This window comes from Lagopus muta, chromosome 1, assembly GCF_023343835.1.
Source record: "Lagopus muta isolate bLagMut1 chromosome 1, bLagMut1 primary, whole genome shotgun sequence".
NCBI lineage: Eukaryota > Metazoa > Chordata > Aves > Galliformes > Phasianidae > Lagopus > Lagopus muta.
This window is the reverse complement of record NC_064433.1, coordinates 6,752,210-6,770,656: the sequence shown is the minus strand read 5'-3', so window position 1 is coordinate 6,770,656 and position 18,447 is coordinate 6,752,210. Positions and strand designations below refer to the sequence as shown.

The 18,447-nt window shown below is 43.5% G+C and overlaps 1 protein-coding gene across 1 annotated transcript in view; it reads left to right on the top strand.

The window, feature by feature from the left end:
• The window catches only part of CCDC3 (coiled-coil domain containing 3), a 44,080-nt gene that overhangs the window by 2,771 nt on the left and 22,862 nt on the right, over positions 1–18,447 (top strand). The window lies entirely within an intron of this gene.

The following is an 18,447-nucleotide window of genomic DNA, read 5'->3' as shown; positions in this document are numbered from 1 at the left end:
CAACCTGCAGTTATGTTCTGGGTATATACACTTGTGGAAGTGGAACTTGGAAACCTCTTTCTTTTAGTGCCAAATTTTGTTTTACGAGTCTGGTGTTTTCCATGGGGAGCTGAGGACATTTGAAGCACCTCTTCAGGTCAGGATGGAGGGGGGCACGTGTCATCTCTTGTGTCCTGTGGATGTGTACAATGCACAATATTTGTGATGGCAGAAGCTCTGACAGCAGCTAACCAAGACTTTTCCCATGGGCTAAGTTTGAACTGCTGTGTTGCCCACCTGGCCAGTGGCACCATGGGCATGACCCCAGTCCTCGGGATGCCCTGAGAGTGCCACTGTCCCATTTTGGGGAGAGAGGGGGGATTGTTGACATTCAAATATACATTTGGAGCCAAATGTAGTGAACCCTGGTGGATTGGTGCTTACTGATGGCAACGGTACATCTCACCTGTTAGCTGGAATGGAAACCACAGGGCAGAACCTAGAGCACATGGATCAAAAGTGCATCTCAGCTGCTGCACTCCTTGACCCCACACAGCTGTGAGCAGATTAAAGGGAATTACAGCCAGAGCTGGGGGCTTTAAATACTTCTGCACACACCCTGTGAGGGAATAAACTGAGCTCAACTGATGGCCACATTGTCTGCTTCCTTTTGCAGTGAAAAGTAAAAGCTTCCTCTGCATCAGTTAAAAATAGTTTGGATTGTGCTCCCATTCAGCCCATGCATCTGCGCTCTTGTGTTGGAGATAGGCTTCTTGGCCACCACTGCATTGGGAATTTGTTTCCCTTTCTTAGCACTCCCCTTCTCTTCCTTCTCTTCATTACTCTTGTCATCTCTTCCCAACAACCATGGTTGGCATTTTGCTCCTTGCTTCACCTCAGATCCAGTGGTGATGGGATCAAGTGCTGATGTCCTCAAATCAAAAGGTGAAGGTCTAGTTTGGGAACTGAGGTCCCACATTTGAGTCTTGGGATATCTTCACATGTGGCTCAGTCAAAAACAAGCAGCCTGTTGTTAGCAGGTTTGGAACAAAGGTGTGATGAAATTGGCTTAAGGTTGGATCCCGTGCTCCAAAAGACTTTTTCCCTCTGCTCCTCACATCCCATCAGGGCTGTACTATGGGATAAAAAGCTGCTGGCTCCTTCTCCTCCTCTCTCCTGCCCTGCCCAGCTCATGGGGAGCGAATAGACGCGTGGGAAATCCTCAACACACTGACAAAGTAAAGGGATACAGAGCACAGGAAAACCTTTCAGTTGTCGGAAAGCCCCTGGGCACATGGTAAAAGGAGGCCAGACCCCAGACAATTTGCTGGGGATAACACATTCCTCATCCTGGCTGCTACTGCTGCTGGAAGCTGATTCCAGCTGTGTCTTTAAGCCCCTTCAGTCTGGGCTGAGGGCCAGGCACTGCACTGCTATCCATGGTTTTCCAACAACCCCACAGCCTGATAAATTCACTCAGGTCCCTTTTCTGGCCACTCTGGAAAGCAACAGTAGCTCAGCTGTCCTTTCTTCAGGCAGTTCCATTTTGGCCTCCATGCTTGTAATCAGTTGGGCTCTATCCTGACCTTTCTTAGCCCCTCAGAGGTGCTCACACACCTCCTGCTTTGCTTTGGTTTGCCACAAGATTGGTGCTAAAGCCCCGAGCTCCTACCACACCACAGCCATGGAATGGGAGTGTAACGAATTGCTGCAACTCCTCTCCCTTCTGTTTAAAGCTCAAGAGCTGATTTTGGTGGAGATAATGACACAGGAACTCTACTTTTGCCCTGTGGAGTTATGGTTTTAGGTTGTTCTTCCCTCTCTCCCAGCCACTGAGGAAATGCAGTAGTTGCCTATAAAACAAATCTTGCAGTCGCTGCAGTTTCCTTTAATAAGGTGTTTTTATTAAAGAAAGGACCAATTAAGGAGTAATAAAAACCTGATTAAAATTCTTAAAAGCTCTGTGTTTGTACCAAGCCTCAAGTTGATGCCCTGAGGGAAGGCCTGCAGATGCATCAAAGAATTTGCACTTTTTGTGTTGTGCCGTGCTGGCTGAAGCACAACTTTCAGCTCCCTTCTGGCTCTGGGAAGCACCCCAGGGGCCTCTTGGCCTCTATCCACTTCTTCCCCCTGTGGCTCTGACATTGCTCACTAAACCTTGTGTTATGCCCAGTTGTTGTCCGCAGGTTGGTGCAGCCACTGCCACTGGAGTTGCATTGCTGAAAGCTCCTGATGCTTTTAGGGAGCATCCTTGGGACCTCTTTTTTTTTTTTTTTTTTCTTCCTATTTTTTTTCATCCTTAAAGCAGTCCTAGGGATCATAGAATCATAGAATATCCCAAGTGTTCAAGGCCAGGTTGAACAAGGTGCTGGCCATCCTGGTTTAACATCTCATCTAAAGACTCATCACTGGCAACCATGCCAGTGGCAGGGGTATTGGAACTGGATGATCTTCGAGGTCCCTTCCAATGCAAGCCATTCTATGATTCTATGATCCTAAGTTGGAAGGGACCCATATGGATCATCAAGTCCAATTCCTTAGAGTTTTCTTTGGGATATAGATATAAGCATTTGGCATTGCATCATCACCCTCCTCGCTAGGTCTGGAGGGCATTCAAATGTGCCAGTGCCTCTTTCCATAATAGATTTTGCTACATGCTAAGTGGTATTTTTCTGCATGCAGGGAGTTGATTTCTGTGGTTTCCCCTCTTGCAGTGCCCCGTGCAGGTTTTCAGATTTCAGTGCAAAGCTGATAGCTCACATTTCTCCCCCTGAATGGCTTTCTGTAAGGCTGCATGGTCTCTTAATTAAGACCTTGCTGCCTTGTCTGCATAGGAAGGATTACAGCATGGTAACTCAAGGTCTGTTTTATGGAGAGTCTATGGAAGTATGAGGGAAAGTCTATGGAAGTGCTGAGCGTGCTTGCAGTTAGTTATTACTCAGAGGAGTTTTAGCTCCTAGTTTTGTTAACAAGTTGAAGGGGGGGCTCATTTTTATTGGCCTCCATTTGAGCTTATTCAGTTTGCAGGAGGAGATTATACCTTTCATTGAGCCTCTCTCCATGCATTGCTTCTTCCCCTCACAAGCATCACATCTGCAGCCCGGCTGCTACTTCAGCTGATTTAGGTGGATAATCTCCTTCTCAATTTCTGAGAGACCCTCAGAGATTTCTATGGGTAATAATGAAGCTTTCCTGAAAGTTGTCAGCTTTCCTAATAAAAAGCAAGGTAACTGACAAGTTAGCAGGCAATCTACAAATGTCTGTTTAGCATCTTCCTCTCCAGTGGCACTTTGACTGCTGTAACAACCACCTCATGACCTGATTACAACACCTGCAAGGCTTTGAAGCAGCTAAAAAAGGAACCAGATAAGAAAAGCAATTGTAATTGCATAATTGGCTTTCCCATTATTATACAAAGCAAAAATTGAATTAAATGGCATTCTTCTTCTGCGGAAATGGAGGAAATAGAGCTATTTGTATTTCAGAGCTATTTGTATTTCAACAAAGGGCACACGAATACACTGGGAGCCAGTGGGTTGGGTCACTCCCTGAACCCATCTATGGGCAGCAATGTTTGTAGCCTCTTCCTTGTCCTGGTGACCTCAGCTGGGCGGATGGTCATGGCTCAGATTCAGGGACACTTCGTAAGACCATGAAGGCTTAAATCATGGAGAAACAGCATCTTCCACAAAAGCTCCTTGGGCTACCAGAGAAGGACTTGCATAATGTTTGTTCTGGCAGTTTTCTCTCTGCTCTGGGTTCTAGGAGAGGAACTGGAGGGCTGGAAAGTGCTGGTCATGGGCAACCCATCCTTGCACTCTGGTGCATACTGTGGAGCCCACTGCAGTCTGGCTGGGTTAAGACAGTTTTCTTTAATTCCCATGTGCTGGCCGTCCGTGTTTTCTTGCAGCATGAACCACATGAAGGATCCTCCCTTCCCTGATCCTAGGGAAATAGAAAATACTCTGTTTAAAGCTCCAGTGTGGCAAGGGCAAGGCAAAATGACCTCAAAGTAGACAAAAACTGGGTACAATAAAGGTTTGATATTCTTTTTTTTACAGTAGGTTTCTTTCCCTGCAGCTTGTTGAAGCAGCAAAATGCCATTACAGAAAATGCCCATTGCTTCTGTCTCATTTTAATGATGTTATACTGTGCTTTTGTTTTCCTTCCAGTAACCCACCCAAGGAGCATATCCCTGCTCTACAATCTGTGTTTGATTTGCATAGTTGTGAGCTGCATTAAATGAGAAGGACAACTGCTGAAAAGTGTCTGGGATGAAGGAAAACCACAAGATAGCTGATATATTTGGGTAATATCCCTGGGAGTCTTTTGGTGTGGAAATGGCATGGACTCGTTTCCAAATCTTCCCACTCAGCCTGTGATGAGGGACTCTTAGGGATGTGGTAAGCACCTCCCTATCAGAAGGTGTTCAGAGTATTTCCAAGGAAGGAAATGGGGAAATGTCTCTATTCCTAGAGTACCTTATAGAGGCACCGTTTTTCTTTATTATGAGGCAGCTTGACCATTTGTTGTCATAGTGTCATTTAGCAGGGTTTACCTGAAGCAGTGTATGAAGTTTGATACAAATTGTGATTAGTCGCAATTTGAGGTCAAAAAGGGAGCCTTTCCCCACCCTCTGAACTCTTGAAACTTGGTGCAGGACAAGGCAAGAAGAGGTGAGAATACATCAGTGTCCCACCATCTGGTTGGGAAATCTGGATCATTTTGCTTACCATTAGTGGATGCAGATTGCTTCAGAGCACAGCCTGCTCTGACTATGCACATTGAGGTACATGATATCCTCAAAATTATCCTGCTTCCAGCCTGCCAGGCAAGGAAATGCCTGGGCAGCCATGAGTGTGTATGCATGGCTGCTGCCTTTGAAGGCAATCCTTCCAGGAACTAGCAATGAGCGGAGACCCACATGGATTCAGGCTGCTTTTAATTATCCAGAGCCACATTTTCAATAAGTTCTGCCAAATGCACTAAATTATTCCGGATTTCATGGCATGAAGCTACCTGCTTCTGTACATGAGCAGGCATCTGACCCCATCCACAGCAGATCATTTCATCTCTTGGTCTGGCTTCTCCTTCAGTGTTTGCTCAGCTGTATAAAGATTTTTTTGCAAGCACCCAGGCTCTTACTCATAGCCAAAAGCAGAAGCAATGTGTTTCCCAGTTGGATAAGAAAGATGCAGTAAACTGGATGGGACCAAATCCACAGAGTGTGGCACAAGTGAGATGTCAACAGTATGGTCTCAGGGCAGGTTGGTGATGTGGGACGTTTGCCAATCTGGTCATGTTCCCTCTGTGTTAACACAAAGTCTGGTAGAGGCAGGGATGACAGATACCTCCTGGGAAAGGCAGTGGAAAGTTTGAAGATACACAGACCTCTTCCTCCAAGCCTGCTGGAGATGGCAGTGTCATGACACAAACAGCAACAAGAAGATATGAAAATACCAAGAATGACTTTGCTTCCCCATGTGTGAGCAAATCAGTGATTCCTCTGCTTTTCTGTCCTCATGTTCATGGCCTCTCCAGCATTAGAAGAAGATGGAGGACACCCACTGCATGTAGACTGTGAAGGCTGAAAGGTGGGCAAGAAAGCCCACCATTGCTGGTGGGGACATGAGCAATTACTGGAGCTGGGACCTGAAAAGGTTTGGGGCAACACATCCTTGAAAACGTTTGTGTTCACATCCAGCTTCCTCAACACAGGATCCTATAGGCAAAGTGCTCCCAGGCCTCAAAGGAGGAAAGTCAAGGCCCATGTTCCTATAGAGTGAATGTATTATCTTGTGAACCCAAGAGAAAATACAAAAGAGGCAGGAATGGTGCTGGTGGTGTTGTTTGGTTGGTTGGTTGGTTTTCAGTCATTCATACTTACTAATCAAGTTTGTCCCATGATTTTTCAATCATGGAGAGTGGATGTACTGAGTTAGCTACTGCTGGAATATGGTCAGGAATGCCTCCTGGTACCTCACTTGGAGCAATTCACCAGGAATATTTCAGTGCTTTTTGTTGGGTTTGGAACAGGAGGGAGAAGCAAACATCTAAGACAGGTACACCTGGATTTTTCCTGCCTGGATTCTCTTAGGCCACAGGCTGGGCTGGCCGTTCTGGGGACTGTATTCAGAGTGATTATCTGGAAGGTTTTCTAGGACAGGAGCAGGCACAATGAATGATGGATATTTCCAAGCTGTTGTTCAACACAAGTATGGGAGCCACCAGGACTCTCTGTAATGCTGTAGATGTGTTGAGTGTTCTTGCATGTGAAAATTCATGCTTTATCTTGTTCAGTAGATGGTAAAGATAATTCATGGGGTCCAGGACCAGCAGTCCTGGGATAAGTTTTGTCCTTGGTGCAAAAACTTGTGTGGCTGTAAGCAGAGCCAGACTTTGGTTTAGTTATTGGCCACAGTCAACTCTGGATGCAATGAAAAGTCCTTTATTTCCCCTTCTGCATTTCCTCTTGCACCTGTGAGGTTAAAAAACAACAACAACAACAACAACAACAACAACAACAACAACAACAACAAAACAAACAAAAAAAAAAAAAACAAAAAAAAAAACCAAGAAAAAAAGGAAAAAGGAGAAAATGTTTATTAAAACCAACAACTGTGAAAATCCAGCTGGCAGACGGGACACCTATAATGTTGCCTGTAACCAGATCAGCCATTCTGCATTGAAGGGAGATGAGGTCTTTCAATCAGGGACATATTTTCTCCCAGCCCGTGTATTTTGATGTTTATTTTCACAAAGGGGAAGCCAAGTTGGCTCTGAGACAGCAGTAGTTCAAGTCCCTAATGGAAGCTGCAGACACAGCCTTCTAAAGTCCATCCTGCCTCCACCAGCCAAGTGACTTTCCACATTTTCCTGCAGAAGCATCCTTGCCCTGTGGAACTTGGGCAGGGTCAGACACGTGGTTGCAGGTTTAGCTTTGCTGCCAGCCTGGAACACAGAGCCAATGCAAACCATTTTCGGGAGACTGGGAGTATGAAGTTTTGCATGGCCAATCGTGGCTGGTTACTGCCAAAATTGTTGCAGGTGCTTCTGGCAGCTGACACACTGGCTACCTCCTTTCACTGCCCCAATTAGAGGTTTTTTTTGGAACAGTACTGCTACAACTGCTGTCCAGTTATCTGTAAAATGAAGTCCAATAGGAAAAAAACTTACTGAGTGAGAAATAATTTTCCATGACACTGTGTAATGTGAAAGGGAAATAATACAGATAGAAAACCAGGTCTGAATATGTCCCCTGAAAATTAGAAGCAAGAAATAAAAAATACGTATTTCCTGAGATCTGAAAGAACTGATTTGTTCTGCATTTTCTGGATTAGTAGGGAACCGGCAGAAGTTCTAACGACTGCAAGAGGAAATGTCACCACAGAGTTTCATGTCAAGACAAGATGTGGAACAAAAACACAAGCCAGGATGTGCCTAATTTCGTCGTCAAACTTATCTTCATCACCAGGCAGGAGTAGAGGGAGAGCTATCTCATTCTGTGGACGGTAAAAGTGAGGCTGTGTGCCCTAGTTCAGTGGAGACAATTTTCTTCAAACTGGAATTTATTCCCAATGAGATTAGAAGCAATTGTCTGAATGTTTTTTCTATAATCTCTTAATTAATTTTTCTAACTCCTGTGCCCTTCCCCTTGCCTATCCATGTCTTCCAAGGACATGTGGACACCTGGGGTTTGGCTTCTTATTCAAACCAAAGTAGATTGTTGGATGGTGGTGGCACATATCCTCTTTATTGCCTCAAAATGCAACGAGTTTGTCACTTCCATTCATCTTCACTGCAAACCTGTTTCAGAGCACGTTCACTTGTTTGGCTTGCTTTTGGTCTTTCCAGAGCCTTTACACAGCACAATTATGTTCTCCTGGATGTTCTTGATTATATTTTTTTTTTATTGTGGAAAAAAACCTCAGTTGCATAACTGGATGGTAGCTGGGGAGAGAAAGAAAGGAAAGTCAGAGGAGAGGAACAGCTTGTGCTGATGCTGGCTGAGGACACAAATAGAAATTCAGATGATGTAAGTCCCCATTTCCATTGCATGGGGAAAAAGTTCTGTTTCGGAGTCTCTGAAGTATGGACATAACAGCCACATCTACTCAATATCTTCTGTTTTGTTATGGAACAGGAAAGCTTTTTCCACATAAGAGCATTGTGTAGGGTTGTGGAAGTGACACTGAGGTCCTGGAGCATGTCCAGAGAAGGGCAATGAAGCTGTGAAGGGTCTGGAGCACAAATCTTATGGGGAGCGGCTGAGGGAGCTGGGATTGTTTGGTCTGAAGAAAAGGAGGCTCAAGAGGGATCTTATGCTCTGTATGACTGCCTGAAAGGAGGTTGTGGCAAGGTGGGCCTCTTCCCCTGGGTAACAGTGATAGGACAAGAAATAATGACCTTAAGTTGTGCCAGAGGAAGTTCAAGTTGGATATGAAGAAAATTTCTTCCCTGGAAGAGTGGTGAGGCATTGGCACAGGCTGCCTAGGGAGGTGGTGGAGTCACCATATCTGGAGGTGCTCAAACAAAGTATGGATTTGGCATTGATGGGCATGGTTTAGTGGGCATGATGGTAGTGGGTTGATGATTGGACTAGATGAACTTATTGGTCTTTTCCAACCTGAATGAACCTATGATTCTATGATTCTAAGTGGAAGGATGATGAGCACCACAGGAGAGCTCTGTTGGACACCAGCCTATACTATTGGGTGGATAAGAAATGCTAAGAGTTTATTCTTGGCCTACGAACAGTGCCCTAAAGTGAGAATCTCCACGAACACAGCTTATCAGTAGGAAGGATGCAGGCAGATTGTTCTTGGTCTGCATTTATCTCTATTGGAGAGTAGCTGTGAGTATAGACAAAGAAAAAATAATGGGTATAAATAAGAGAAAAAACCCCAAACATGGAAATAGAAAATGAGGATATAATATATTGAAATGTGTAGCCAACCAATGCAGTGAAGTTTCCAGTATTTACATGCTTTCATTCAAGCTGGGAAGTTGCAGTGAGTCTGTTAGCCAGAAGAGACTCTCCATAGGCTTCCTGTCTCTGGAGGAATATCCATTGCATGGGGCATGACAGAGCTTTGGGATAAGGTATAATATTTCACTGTGCTCTGCCCTGGTTCATTCCTCAAACAGTATGGCTGTGATGACAGCCGTGTCTCATCCCCTTGATGCCCCATGCTGGAGCTGAGCAACCCTGGGAGGAGGCACATGAGATCCACAGCCCACCTCCATCTGCTGGATTTGTAAAGACAACCCCGACACAAATTTTTTGACAGTTGTAAAATTCCTGAAGCCTTGAAGACAACTGTGGTGGTGTGGATTGGAAACAGTTTTAAGAATACCTCATGGAAGAGTTGCTGCCATCAGTGGTTGTTCTTTTGCCTTTTACATGTTTCAGGCCAGCAGCATGTTATGTTTGAGTTCAGAGATTTGCCCCTTCATGATCTGCCCATTAAAATCTTAATTGAGCCCATGTTTTCTGAAGTCTGTTTCAAAGGACAGGGAGCAAATGTGATTCTTGGTTCTTTTCCCAAAAGTGCAGAATTTTGATTAAACGTATCCAGGAAACAGTATTTTATGCTCAAATCATTCCTGCTGCAATAGAAATGGCTCAAAAGCTCATACAGTGACAAAATCCAAATATTTAGCCCATGTCTATATGGGCAATTGAGACACTGATGTGAAATATCCCAGTGCTTCCAAATTAATGGCACTAAGGAGCTGCTGCTTATGGACAGATGCTGATCCCAAATCACTTTACCAATGTTAAGGAGTGGGATCCTTCCATCACAACATCAGCACCTGGGACTAAACACATATTGGAGCTAATTTAAAAAAAAAAAACAAAAAAAAAACCAAACCAGAGCCATCTCTACTTGTTCTGTATCCAGACATCAGGATTGACCTCAAGTTTGCTTTCTGCTCATTGTCAGAAACATCTGAAACAGGAGAAGCCTCCCCTGGTTGCTGCTAACAAAGTGGTGTTTATCAGGTTCTGGTAATTACATTTGCTGTGGTATTTACAGCACTTCCTCTGTTTTGAAATGGAGTGATCTCAGGCTTGCCGAGGGCAAATCGTGTACTCTAACCTGCTCCTAATCCCCACGTAGCTGTAAACGTTAACATACCACTGGCAGTGTCCAGGGTTGGTCTGTACCCCATGCAGGGAATGTGGATATTGCAACCCTGATCTTTGCCCTCAGTGCCTGTCAGGGGCAGTATCTTTTTCCTTCATCTACAAATCCTGGGGATTTATCTTTTTTTATCTTGGAAAGAGGCAGGCAGTCTTTGTAGGCAGCAGCTGTGGCAGCCAAAGTAGGAAAGGAGAGGAGACAGGCTCTCTGTCTGGCTAGAAGAGGATTCAGAGCCATTTGGGACTCCAAAAGAAGAACAGAGATCATGTCAGGCTTGCCCTGTGCTTTCAGTTCTGTCTGGCCTAGGAGGTCATCAGCACCCAGCAGAAGTTCAAATGTGGTATTCTCCTATTTATTGTTTTAGAAATGTGGTTCCAGTTAGTGTAACACACCTTTCTCTTAAATAAGGGAAGCCACTGGAAGAACAAAAACTCATTTTTCTTTCTTTTTCCACACTCATGCCCAAAAAGTTGAGATGAGGCCAGTAGGGCATAATTGGCATTTCCAACCCTGGGTAGGAATCAGTGGCCAGGCTGAGACCTTCATGGGAACAATTTGATCACCTGAAGTGCCTTTTATCATTTGAGATGCCTAGGATATCTGAGAGAAAACAGAAGACCAGCAACAGCAGGAAGCTCAGTGTTCACTTGAACATCACCTTCTGCTGTGTCAGCTCAGGGACCACATGGGCAGTTCATGTGACAGCATGTGTCACAGTGTGTGCAGATGAATAACACTCCCAGGAATCCCAAATAAAAGAGGTCAGAATGCATTTCAGCTAACCAAAGAAAGGTGTTCATTTTAGGATAGGAAGAGAAGTCATCCGTGGTCCTCTGCAGATGTCTTAGACACTTGAAGTTGTCCAAGAAAGAGATGGACACTTTATTTGGCATCTAGGACTCTACTCAAGACAACGGTCTTCTCCACAGACACCTACCTGTAGTCATCTAAATTGATGTGTGTTAGTGTCTGAGCTGAAATCTGTCCCCCATTTCATTTATCCTTTTAATTAGGAGAATTCCTAACAGAACTGCTACTCATGCTTGAGGCAACAAAGCTTAGTGACACAAACGTTGTGTTCTCTCCTTTGCAGCACTGTTGCTTCCTCTGTACAAAAACTGATACTGAATTGACGAGTTAATGAATGTGCATCTTATGGCACAAAAAATGTGGTATGGTCTCAAATGAATCCTAAGTAAAAAGGCTTTCACTTCCCTTGTAGTTAGCAGCTAATGTCTCTCTCCTGGAAGCAAAGGCTGTTTCTGAGACTGACCTCCAGATCTTCAGAGCCAGAGCCACTGGACCTTCCTGTGTAGTTAGGGAAGTAGTTTCAGGTTTGTGGTTTGAGTGCTCCAAAACCAAGGTCTGAGTATATATCAGTATCAAATGATTTCTGCAGGGCTAAGGGAATCACTGCACCAGTTCTTCCTCTAACCCTGGTTGTACTTTCATTGTCAGCTGCATTTGGCATTTCTAATTTCTTGTCTAGAGCAGTGCAGTGACTGGGAAATCCGTGCCCAGCAAAACATGTGAGTTGAAAGAGCTCCTATGCTGCATCCAGTGGTGAGGATAACCTCAAATGCATTCTCTTCTTGCCTTTTGGGTGAAGGTGAAACATTGATGTTGAAAAACAGAGCTCATCTTAGCTCACACTGTGGTTTGGTCTTGGCCCTGTATGATCTTAATGCGATCTAAAAGGGACTGGTGAGGTCCTGGAGGATTTATTCTACAATACCCTAATCACGACTGTGGGTCTGTCTCACCACGTGCTTTTCCCTCATGCACATATTCTGGGCTTAGATTCAGCGGATTCAAGAAAAGACCACAGCTTGAAGCAAGCACTGCAGCCTGCCCAGTGTCTTCTTTCTTTGTGCAATGCTGTGTGGAGCAGGTGGCTTGAATTTGCTCAGAGATTATGATGCCTATTGGAATCTTTATCTTCTAACTCAAGAAGCCTTTGGATAAGAATTCTTGAATGCTTGTAAGACACTGAGTTTTAGTTTGTGGATTTAAATCCAATTTTCTAAATTGTTTAAAGCAATTCCATGTGTTTTGAAATTCCGAAGCCCCTAGTCTCCTTTTTCATAAGCTTGCTGTCACTTACAGACTGATTTAGGAAATGGTGCAAAATGTGTAAATAGTTTTATTTACAAAGAAAAAAAAAAGATTTTTTCAAGATGGTGTGAGGAGATGAAAAAAGAAATGAAAACGTATGTTAACAGTATTTTATCAAAACGAAACAGTATCTCTAACCATAGAATGCCTTAGACTCCAAAGTCTGCAGTAACAACCACAATAAGCTTTCTAATCCAGGTAGCATTGTTGGAACCATCATGTAAGACAACCTTCTCATCTTTTAAATTAATTCAGTATTGGTTTTAGGGCTTTTTCTATTTGATCTTCAAGCACATATTCTTGATGGGATTTTGAATATATTTTTCCACATATTTTATGCATAAATATTTTGGTTTGGGATTGGCTTCTTGGTTGATACATATTTATTTATATATATTGAGTAGTGTTCGAAAGGCATTAGGGAGCTTGTCCTCTTCAGTATTGCTTGCAAGATGGGAAGACTGAATTTCACTCCATGCTGTTCTCTGAAGTTCTGCAGCCATCAGAGTAGAGCACAGAAATTCTTTTGACAAATTTCCAATACTGGAAGCCCTGAATTAGTGCAAAATAGTTGTCTTATGAGGAAAAAGTAGAGAATGCAAGTTTAGATTACAAGACAAGTGTGAGTTTTGCACCGTTTTGATTTCAAAAGTTGACATAACAATTAAATTGCATGCAAATGAAGCAATCCACTGAATAGCCAAATCTGCTGTATTTTGTACCTTCTACTTAGCAGAGGTAGTTTGAGGCCCTGTCCTATTTCCACTGAAAGTGAAGCAGCAGATGATGGCCAGGAAGGGTACAGCACAGTGACTGAAAGGGGAGCAGGCACCCCTTTTTGGGCTACTGGGTCTTCTCCATAGAATCAGTTGTCTAACCTGGAGCTGAATCCAACTCTGGAGGTTGTGAAGTGGGGTAAAAGTCTATAATTTTTTTTTTCCTCTTCTTATTTCAAAATGGTTTTGAAAAAAATTGGCTTGAGGGGTCAAAGTAACCATGCAAAAAACATCTCAGCGAGTAGATAAATATGTGAATGAAAAATGTCTCTGCAGAAAGCCTTAGTTTTAGTTTTATAGGAGTGTAAGTGATGTTCTAGTCAAGAAGAATTTGTACCTGGTGAGCCAATGAAGTGGCACATTTTTACCAGGATTGTCATCATACTTGTTAAATAACCCCAACCTTCAGAAACTTCATCAAATAAAATCCAAAGTGAGTGGGAGGCATCATGTAGGAGAAGTTTCTAAGTAGCTACTAACATGGTAGTATAAATTGATGGGATGCTTGAGCATCAGTTTTCCTCTGCCGAGGGTTGTGAAGGAAAGCTGACTTCTTTGGGGGGTCTTGCAGGAGACCTGTGAGCCTGGCTACTTGTTGGCAGTAGGAAGTGAACATTGGCAAGGTCAGTTTGGATCAGTGTGACTCCCTAGCACACTAACAGTCCTCAGATTCCCGGGACATCAGGTAAATATTTAATTGATGTTAACATGGACAGATTGACATGGGCAGGAAGAGTGTCTTCCCCCAAGGGCTGCCATGAAAACTTGATGAACAATTAAACAGCTGAGAGATTCAGTGCTCAGTGAACAGAGAAATTCATCAACTGAAAAATTTTCATCCCACCTCTGGTACTGAAGTTTTCTCCTCTCTTGTGCTGAAAAATTGCTTAGGAAAAACTTCTCCAGAAGAATGGTTGGGCACTGGGACAGGCTGCCCAGGGAGGTGGTGGAGTCACTGCCCCTGAAGGTGTTCAAGAAACGTGTAGATGTGGTGCTTAGGGGCATGGCTTAGTGGGCAATATTGATTGGAAGTGGACAGCTGGCCTAGATGATCTTAGAAGTCTTTTCCAACCTTAATGATTCTACAATTCTATGATTTTTGCAAATTAAACCATTTGCTTGTGAAACTGTGCTCTCATCTGACATGAAAATAGTCAGTTGGAACTGCAAGTGAACTGATAGGCTTTTTGGTAAACATATCTTCATGTTCAGTTCTCCTTCATATAATTCATTTCCAAGGAAACTTGGATGGGACTTTCTGGAGATGAAAGGCTGTGTTTGGGACATCGTTTATCATTCTTTTGACTTGATGGGATAACACAGTCTGACACAGTAGCAACCAGCAAGGTGCTGTGCCATTAAGAAATCAAAATGACTCATGTTTTGTGGCTTCAGACACACAAATGTTTACAGATGGAACTGCAGCAGAAAACAAGACGGTTTCGCTCCAGTGTTGGCAAGCGGTGACTTTAGTGAGCTGTGAGGGCTTTCACAAGCTCTACTGGGTCATTCAAGTGCTCAACTCACTGCATCTCTGAGGGGGCAGGAGTGCCATTCTGGCACCTGCTGCAGGGCAGCTTCTCCCCAGCCATGAGAAGAAAGGTGTCATTCCTCTTTTCCAACAGCTGACAGCAGTTCTCATCATGCCTGAGGTGAAATTTACTGATTATTATTATTTTTTTAAATAGTGAATAAATTTTTTTTTAAACTTTCCTCAAATGTTTCCATCAAAAGGAGGAAGTTAAACATTAACAGCCAACAGTTATCATTCAGTCCTCTCTGGGGGTGTCAGCAAGTCTCATTTCCCACCTTTTAATATAATTTGCACTGGCAAAATCTTGTTCCATTGCATGATTCCAGAGTCTAGATGTGGCCCCATGTGGAGTACTGTGTCCAGGTCTGGGGCCCCCAGCACAACAAAGACAGTGCTGTTGGAGAAGGTCCAGAGGATGCCACAAAGATGATCAGAGGACTAGAGCACCTCTCCTATGAAGAAAGGTTGAGGGAGTTGGTGTTTATTTTGGAGAAAAGAAGGCCCCAGGGAGACCTCATTGCAGCCTTCCAATAGTTGAAGGGAGCTTACAAGCAGGAGAGGGAACCAACTTTTTATGCGGTCTGATAGGGATTGGACAAGAGGGAATGGCTTTCAACTAAAAGAGGGGAGATCTAGGTTAGATATTAGAAAGAAATTGTTTGCACAGAGGCTGGTACTTGTGCAATGACACAAGTTGCCCAGAGAAGCTCCATCCCTGGAGATGTTCAAGGCCAGGTTGGATGGAGCCCTTGACAGCTTGATCTGGTGGGTGGCAGCCCTGCCCACGGCAGGGGTTTGGGACTGGGTGGTGTTTAATGTTCCTCCAACCCAAAGTATTCTGTGATTCTCTGATTCTATGATTCCCTGATTCTATGATTCTACTTATTATAGCTATCCCATCTTATTATTAATAACATGGGAATGGTTGTACTGGATCAGAATGAAGGTCTCTGTGCCAGCTGCCTGTTTCCAGCATGACCATAGCATCTGTACTCATAGTTCTTTTCCTGGACCTGCCTTCTAAAACTGGCAATGAACCATTTCCTATTGATGGCAAAAAATAAGGGAGAAAAGAGGAAGCACACAAATTTTGAGGATCAAAAAGAAGCACAATGTGAAAATCATGTTGTCTACATCACTAGGGACCCAGAAGGTAAAGGCATCTATGCCTAATGTCTTGCTATCAGGCAAAGCTGAGCTTCAGTGCTGAAACTTTCTTTGGCAGCTGCTTGGCTGGGAAAGAGCTGAAGTGAGGCAATTGTGACCATTTGTTCTTTGCATATGTAATGGAAGATGGTCCACACCTGTTTGCTTCCACAAGGAAACCCAACAAACATCTAAAACAAGTATCCAGGGAAGACTATACAAAGGAAGCAATGAGATATGGTGGTTCCTCCTGACGATCTCCTGACCTCCAATGTTCAGGACTCATTCAAGAGCTCTGTAGTGAATTAGTTTCTACATATATATGTATATTTTGTTGTTGCTGTTGTAATTACTTGCTTTTAGTGGCATTACCTTTCCTTAAGTTGTCCAGTGTCGCTGAGAATCATCACTTTCTGTTTGCTTTGAACATTCACCCAACTATTTCATCTTCTATCTCCAGATCTTCTTATGGAAGATACTTTCAGTCCACTTACTCTCTCCATGGAGCTTATGAGTGTGTAGGTCTCTATCCTGTAATCCTCCTGTAGCACAGGATTCAAGGTTGAAGACTGTATTGATGGCTGAGCCTCAAAGGAGGTGGTTTCTGCCCTATCCTGGATGGGAATCAACTACCACAAATGCTCTGAGATGCAAGTATATGAGGAATGAGGGAATGAAGCCCCTTCTCTCACTGTCTGGGACCTCCCACAGCTATTGCCACAGGGAAATTTCGAAGTTTTGCTTAGACTGCTGAAAGTGCCAACAGGGAAAGCAAATATTTGTGTGTAAGACTTAACCCCAAAAAGATTAAGTGCAGATGGATGTCAACAGTGCCAGCAACCTGCAAGAGAAAGTGAAAACTGAGAAGAACGTAAAAACAGAATATGGAAAAAAAAAAAAAAAATCAAATGCAAAACAGATTAGAAACAAATCAGGGAGAAGGCAAATTTGAACAAAGCCTTTTGCTTTAGCAAAGAAGGGCAGCATCATGGCCAACAAGAAGAGCGCTAAAGCAGTGCTCATCTGCATTAGCAGCTTGAGATGTTCTGTGGTGAGCATAAAGTAGAGAGGGAGCAGGAATGCAAGCATAAGGGATGCAGCTATGTGGGATGCTGCATGGACATTAGATACCTTTGGGAAGTGGGAGGAGGTCCTGGAGGTGATGAATACCTTACAAAGCCTTCATTTCTCACCTCTTCAGCTCTGGAAGACAACTACTAGGTGGGGAAATGGTGAGCTATGGGACGAGGTTTGGTGAAACTTGGCCCACTTTCTGTGGGAGGAGAGACGTGCAATTTGGCAAGCATCCATCTTGGGAAAATTGCAAGTGGTAGGGCTGTCTAGACTAGTCAGGAAGATACGAACAAATAGCTAGGAAAAAACAGAACAAGAAGAAAAAAAGCACCATTCCTCACCTAGATGTAAATTAAGATGTCAGGGGAAAAAATGAATCAAAGCATCAAAGGATACAGAGAGAAGACACTCTTAAGTGACTTGAACTTGGTAAACAAGTGGGAGAAGTCAGACATGCCTGTCGTCAGACTTGCATGCCACTGCTGGAAGTGGGATAAGAGATTTGTGATAGGAATGTTACAATTAATTATTATAAATCTCTTTGTAAGGACCGTGTGGGCAGCATGCAGGTGTGTGTGAGCATCTTGGCAGCCTGACAAAAATGTAATTATTGGTTACAGAGTCGAGCGATAGGGAAGCAAGTGGTATTCAGTGCTTCGTGGATCAGCAAGGTGCTAATTAGGGATTGCTGGAGGCCACCACATTTCTCGGGAAAGGAAAGCAGCACCTCCTTAAATACCTGGATGTAGTGTGGGTGGGAGTGTAGGACTTACCTGGGAGACTGCAGTTGCAGAGAGGATTTCCTGACTCAGAAATCAAACCAGAAGTGTTCTGTTTTAGATCTCTTTTTTTTTGGTTTGTTTTTTTTTTAATCTGCAACTGGAAATTGGTAGCAATACATGTATATGTAACCCAACTTGAAAGCATTTTTAAAACCCAAGTAAATAATTAATCTTTCCTTTACTTTGCCAGGGGTCATGATGAATTCCCCACCAGTGAAAAGGGGTTGGTTTTTTTTTTCTAGGAAAGATATGTACTTTCTGAGGTCACTCAGTGAGCATAAGTGATATCTTTGGACAATTTTGTACAGGAAATCAGATCAAAGGCTCAATTGCATAAGTTAATCTGTTCTAATCAAGATTGATTTTTGTTGCTCTTAGAATCATAGAATCTTAGAATCGTTAGAGTTGGAAGGGACCCTTAAAGGTCACCTGGTCCAACTCTCCTGCAATGAACAGGGACAGCTACAGCTAGATCAGGTAGCTCAGAGCTCCAGCCTGACCTTGAGTTTCTCCAGGGATGGGGCATCTACCACCTCTGGACAACCTGTTCCAGTGCTTCACTGCTCTTAGCAGTAAAAAACTTTTTCCTTATATCCAGGCTAAATCTCATATTGGGCCATACTGGACCTGAACTTTCAATATATTATTTCTCTAATATTTTCTAGACTAGTTAATATAAAGTGTGTTTTTGGGGACCATGTATGATGTGATGGAGCATTCAATATTCTTGCTGCAAAGCCCATCCTTAATTATTTTTGTCCATTTCAGCCATGGGAAACCTCATTCACCTCCTGCAGCAATGAACAAGCAGCCTTGAAAGCAAGATTGGAAGTTGCCCTTTGCACAGTTTCACCAAGTTCAACAATAGCTGAAGAATCAGAGTGAGGAAAAGC